The sequence below is a fragment of the Tupaia chinensis genome, unplaced genomic scaffold (genome assembly GCF_000334495.1).
Source record: "Tupaia chinensis unplaced genomic scaffold, TupChi_1.0 Scaffold000515_1, whole genome shotgun sequence".
Classification (NCBI taxonomy): Eukaryota; Metazoa; Chordata; class Mammalia; order Scandentia; family Tupaiidae; genus Tupaia; species Tupaia belangeri.
In genome coordinates, this window is record NW_006160028.1 from 8,221,514 (window position 1) to 8,228,362 (window position 6,849).

Genomic DNA, 6,849 nt, shown 5'->3' on the forward strand with positions numbered 1-6,849 from the left:
CTCTTCCACGCCCATGCTTCCTGGGCTCAGATCTGGAGGCCAAGTCTGGCCTGGCACAGCTTGACATGCGAGCAATTTATGTCTCTGTTGCCAGGAGAAGCCAAGAAGCAGTTGGTCTTTTATGTGTTCAAACAAGTGGGTTTACTACTGTGTGTACTCTCTGGTTTCACGGTACTGTTAAGCGCTTCAGAGCGATACGTAGCTCCCAGAACCACTTCTCTGAAGGCCTGGACCGAGACGTTATAGGCTGTCTCCTGGTTTCAACCTATAACCGCAAATATAACTTTCTTTCCTTTAGGCTAAGCTCATTTCCCAGCATGTGCTGTAGAGTTGAGTCAAAATGAACTGAATTTGTTTGTTTTTCTTAGAGGTTTAAATCTTGTTTTACTTGAGATTCTTAAGAGTCCCCAGGAGGGACCAACAGATGACATAATGGTTAGGTCTCTGGACTCCCACATAGTCGACCGCAGTTCAAGTCCCAGACCCGGTGGCTTAAAACTCAGGTCAGGCACATGTGTGTGTGCGCCCAAGATCCTGAGAGAACGGAGGAGAAGGGATTGTGGTATGGCCACCACCCCAGGGGGTGATTTCTCACTTTCTGTTTCTCTGTTGCTCTCTGTCTCTCTGGTGAGCACACTCACCCTGTAGCAAAAATCTCTCTCAAAAAAAAAAAAAAGAAAAAGTAACATCACACCACCAAGTGGAGCAGGCCAGGGACTGGCAGCACCTCCATTTTCTAGCTTGCAGAGGGGGCTTATGGAGGACCTGCCTATATTTGAGTCTAAGGTCTGTTTCCACACTCACTGGCAGGACCCTCACCCAGCCTGCATCATGCAAAGCAGGCATCGGAGCCTCCTCTTAGACCTTAGACTCAAATAAAGAATCCAGGCCTCCTGACTGCTCACCCACTGAGTTTCTACAGAGCACAACCTTCACAAGAAAACGTCCAAACAGCCCAGCCCGGCACACCAATGGAGGGAAGGACAGATGCACTTACAACTCCTCCTGAGCTAGTCATTCATTCATTCACACTTTCCTGCATTAAACAGCTATTTAAGGAACGCTTCCCGTGTGCCTGATGTTGTTCCCAGCAGCGCTGTACGTACACAGCAAGATGGAGCAGACATGCCCAGCCTCCTGGAGCGAAGATCACAGATACAGACATTCAATAATTACAGAGACATTCCCAGCTATGAATGTAACAAGTGCAGGGTGGGATGAGAGTAAGACAGGACTACATTTACATTAGGACTTCGTGTATTTTCGGTTTATTTATTTATTCTGACTGCACCCAAAAGAGCCTTGACCCTGTGATCTACTCCCAGCCTCGCCTAACTTGGATGCTGGGCACATCTGTGCCCAGTGTACTCAGGGAGGCCTCCGGACATCTGCCCAGAACCATCCCATGTGGGTCACGTTTTACACTGTGCCACTGTCTGGTCCCTGCCCTCGTTTAGATGAGTAAATCCAGGAAGGCCTCTGAGAAAGGGCTACATGTGTTAGCTGAGCCCAGAAGGCTGAGGAGCAACTGAAGTGGAGAATGGGGGGTACACCATAAGCCAGGCAGGGCAGAGCCTGTGAAGGGTCAGGAGAGAACTCGACCCCTGGGAGGACACGGAAGAGACAGGCGGGTGCTAGATCGTGCAGGGCCTGCTGAGCAGTGGAGTGGATTCTGGATTTTAAGTAACAATATAATGGGCAGGCAGTGAGTGGTTTCAGGTAAAAGTGTGGCATGATCAGATCTGAACTTTGAAATGATAGGTGTGGATACGGAGAGGGGAATGGATTGGAGAGCAGCAAGGATGAAATGGGAGGCCATTTAAGAACCGGTGTGGGCACCCAGGCCGACGGTGCTATTGCTTGGCCGGAGGCAGCAGCAGCAGTGACCTGGGAAAGTGTAAGAGAACAGAAGCAATGTCTGCTCTAATACGCTATCGAGGACCCCTGCCTTGGCCAAGGCCTTGGGATTTTCTGAGGCAAAGCTAACAGGCAACGCAGAATGCTGTTAAGCAAGCGAAGTACGTTTCATGCGTTGCCACGTTGGTATTATTATATCTATCAGCATCCCAGTTTTATAGATAAGGACCCCAAAGCTCAGAGAGGTCAACTTGCCCAAGTCACAGGGCAAATACTCATCAGTCTGACGTCAGTACCCACGCTCTTAACTGCTCCGCGATTCTCCCTCACCACTTCTGCCGTTACTTGCCCATGTCAGGCTCAGAGGACCCTTTTGCAAAAGCACCATGTCTGGCAGGAATCACAGCAAAAACAGGCAAAGGCCAAATCATAGTCATTACTGAGGTCGTTACTGCGGCATTTCCATGCCTTCTCCCTCGCCAAGTCAGACCGGCTGCCCTGTGTCCTGAGGGAGCTGGGAGGTCAGAATCGGCACTGACATCATCCCAGCTTTCTCAAGCCTCCTTTATTTCCCCTCATCACCATCTTCTCTGGGCTACCCTCAAAACTGTAAGTCAATATCACCCAGAGAAGTAATTTAGAATTCTCCCTTCGCAGCTGACTTCAAGGCCAAAACCTTATCTCTTCTTTCGAACTATGCTGGCTGACGGCACACCTTAAGCAAAGCCTGTCACCCAGGATTTACCACAGTCATTTGACCTCATTTCTCCTGGCACGCAGTGTGGCAGTACCGAGGCTCCCCTGGTGATAGCCCCAGAAGCTCCAGGACCAAGCCTAGAAGCCCCAAACCCGGCTTTGACCATGGCATGCCAGCACGGCTCCAACACTCTTGTTCTGCACACTTTCCTCAAAGGAAGTCTGAGCTCCAGCTTCCGCCATCTTGGTTTTAGAGCGTGTCTTTCTGGGCTCCAGTTGAGGCAGGCACATCATCCTAGCCTGAGGGTGCCCCCAGGAGCTTGGCTGCCTTCTGCCTCAGCGGGGGTCACACTGCTGAGGCTACAACTGTCATGTTGGCTCCTCCTGGCCCAGAACCATTGTCACAAGAGAAACAGGTACTCTTCACACTCTCTCCAACCTCGGTTGAAGGAACCAAGGACCAAGGGATGGAGGACATTTGAGTTCAGTCATTCAGCAGATGTTACGAAGTAAGTACTGGATTCCAGGTGCTGCAGATATCATGAAATCGGTTACTTTAAGGGTATTTCGAATGAGTATCTTTCTTTTCTTTTCTTTTTTTCTTTTGGAGAGGTTTTTGCTATAGGGCACGTGTGCTCGCCAGAAAGACAGAGAGAGACAGAGGGACAGAAAGCGGGGATGGCCACGCCGCAATCCTTTCTCCTTTCTCCTCTCGGGATCTTGGGCACACATGCACATGCACCTGGTGTGAGTTTAAGCCACCAGGTCTGGGACTCAAACCACGGTCAACTACTTGGGAGTCCAGCAACATAGCCATTACGCTAACTGCTGGTCCCATCGAATTAGTATCTTTCTTCATGAATTCTAGGGATAATGGGGAAAATTACCCAGCAGATGCAAGACTGGGTACACTTGATTCTGAGGCCAGTACATACACAAATAGCCATTCACTTCCCACACAGGGCGATAAGGCTGGTGGTTCTGCTTCCTTCCCCAAACTTCCCTATACCTTTCAGGGTGCCAGCTGCCCCCTTGTGAGTAAATGTTCCCTTCAAGGCTAGCTTTACCACTGGGTTCTTTCCTTGGGCTCTACACTACCCTGGCAGTCTGGCAAAAAGCCCCACAAATCAGGAAATAATGGCAGAAAAGTGCAATGTTGTAGCTGGTATGGGTTAGGGTTTCTTACGTCTAATTCCAGGAAAAACTCAGGACAAACAGACCAGATGCTAAGAATAGGCCTCAATCCACAGCAATGCAAGGCACGGGCCTTGTTTCCTCTTCAGGGAGTGGCCTCACCACTCTGTGGGAATGTTATCTCCCACCATCAACACTGTGGCCACCACCACTCCTTTTTCTGAGTCAACAACATGCCCGTCACCTTCTCATGCCTGAGGAGTCATTGGCGTGTCACCCGGGAGAAACGATAGTGATAACATCACCGTCAACCTAGCCATCCCTGGAGCCCTGAGAGGACAATACAGCTGCTGGACCTCTCACCCAGCACAGTTCCAGGAAAGAAGAATAAGTACTGCGCTGAGAACACTCTGACTGAAACGGTGGCAGAGAATCGACAGACATTTCAAGGGCTCGGGTGTGAGTCTTACTTCAGTGCCTGCTCCAGTGCCCTCACTGTCCTTGGCTGAACCCTCCTATGAGTTACCGCTTAAAAATGATCCATTTTAGACAATATCACACATGTTTTCTGACAGTAATCTTGTCACCCCAAGGGGTCAACAGCCATCACTGGAAACATTGGCAGAAAAATCCTGGTGGCCCATCGTTTGTCCCTGAAAATGTACCAGACTTGTCCCCAGACTCAGACCTGTCCTCATGTGGCAGGCCAGGAACTCCGGGGTGGTCAGCCACCATTTCCCATTGCTCCTTCAGCTCTCCATCCATTCAGTGGCAGTCCCAGAACTGAGCAACAGCTCACCTCTTCAGAGCCTTGGCTCTTTCCTCCAGGCCTCCTAGCCCTGCTCCTTACAAGGTAAGTGATACTGGGCAAGCTGCATGGCCTCAGCCTTCTCACCTGGGAAACGGAAACACTAGTAACAAGATATGCTTTAAAGCACTAGACAGACATTAGGTTTAAGATTTTTATTATTCGTAGAGATGAAATGTCCCTACTGAGAGCAATACAAAAAGAAATTCCAGTTGTACAGGTCAATTAATCACAAAAGTCAGTTGGCACTCACAAACTCAAAGTAAAGACAATGGCTCTAACAGAAACTGTCTATAGTACAGAAATCCCTTCGTAATGGCCATCCCTTAGAACAGAAGCCATTCTGCAGTGTAGACAGACCTTCTTAGTCCCCGTCAGACCACACAGCGTCTCTCTGAGGAGCTGTGCTTGGGGACATGACTACATCTAACCTGATGTAGATGTCACATCCCGTAGGTCATGAGGGGGTGACAGGAGCAAGTACGTCCCTAGTCTCCATGGCTCTGATATGATGACTAGAGCGCTGCCCTCAGGATCTAAGCAACTGCCTTCAAAGGCAGGCAATCCAGGTCATTTTTCAAAGCAACCCTTGCTAGGGAGACATGGGAGAAACTCTCCTTCCTGGTCCCTGTAGTTAAAGATTAATCCAGCAGAGTGCAACCGGGGCTGAGAATGGCGGTGGGAGAGTGGAGGCAGGTGCAGTTAAGAGATTGTACAGCCTCAGCGATGAGGACGGTGGGCAAAGTGAACAAGAGACTGATGGCAGAAGTCATTTGGAGGGACAATAGTTGGTGCCAAACTATGATGTTAGGGATAAGGAAGAGGAAGGAATGATGACTCGGAGATTTCTGACCTGAATATCTGACAGACTGTTAGAATTAATGGAAGGAAGGAAGATAGAAGAAGCCATGCAAGGGCAAGTTCGACTTGGGCAGTTTGCACTGGATAAGCAAGGCAGGAAGTCACTGGAAACAGGAATCTGGAATATGGGTGAGAAGTCAGGGTAGAATTCTAGATCAGGAAGGCATGAAAGTAGATGCATTTTAGCCAGGGAGAGAGATGGTGGCAGGAGAAGGGAAGGGCTGGAGATGACACCCAGCAAAGGAAACAAAAGGACAAGCTTCTTCAGTCTCAGAGATGGTGATAGCGTGCAATCATCAAAGGGGACGCTGGCCAAAGAGAGAATATTGAGGTAGGTGCTCCATACATTTCTGTTAGACGAAAGAACGAACGAGTGAATGAATGGTGCCAACTTTTACAGAGACTGATGAGGACTGAGAAGAGAATTGGTTTCAGTGACTAGGAAGGAGATTTGGAGAGAAGTCTCAGCAAGATGGTGGAGGTGGAAGGCAGAGTGTATGGAGAGGGTGATGAAGAGGCGGTGAGGGCAAGTCTCTTTTTCAAGATGTGCAAAAGTGAAGCAGATCATCGGAGCAAGGAGGACACTAGATGGAAGAAAGACTTACTCTAGATCTGGAGAGACCCAAACCTGATGGTCAGCAGCGAGGAAGGAGCAATGCAGAAAGAGACTCCCAGACAGAGAAGTGAAGATAAAGTCACCTGAGGGGGTAGGAGCAGAGAAAACAGGAGATGGGGAAGGTACGGCCCTCCGGTGGAGATTTCGCCTGTCTTCTGAGGCAAGATAAGGACCTAATGGAGACAGAGACATTTCCTTGTGGAGAAGGTTCTGGGACATGGAAGGAGATCAGGTTAGATGGCCTTGGTCTCTCGGTGAAGGAGAAGATGGAATGCCATGGGAAGAGAAGAGGAGGGTAGAGGAAAGGGAAGAAAAGCCTGTCTCTCAAATACCAGCTCTTTCCAACTCTCCAGTCTCCCAGCTCTGTTCTGCAGACGTGTTCCATGTTTAGCTAGAGTGAGAAAGACACGATTCAGTTGTCTCAAGATCTGTTGGAACCCGAACAGCCTGGCTTGCATTCTGGCAAGAGATGAGACCAGTGTATTCAGGCAATGTTTGTGCAGCAAGAACGAGACTGGGGATATTCTTTAGAAAAAAGCTGGATCAAGATCCCAAATTTCTGTGCCTTACAACTTCATTAAGATGGTTTTACCTTTGAATCATTTTAAGTAGAGACTATTATTTTACAGATTACCTATATGAGAATCACCATGAGCAGGTGTCAAAATACAGATTCTTTTTTTTTTTTTATTAATTCACTATACACCATCACAACACACCAATGAATTTTCCATCCAAAATACACTGTGCATTGGTTCAATCAAGCACATCAACATACATGTTCTCAGCAAATAATTTTCCAATTCTTACATCCTGCATACCTTGCCCTTTGTCTTGCCATCCCTGATTCCCCATCCCCCACCCTCTGCTATGTCCC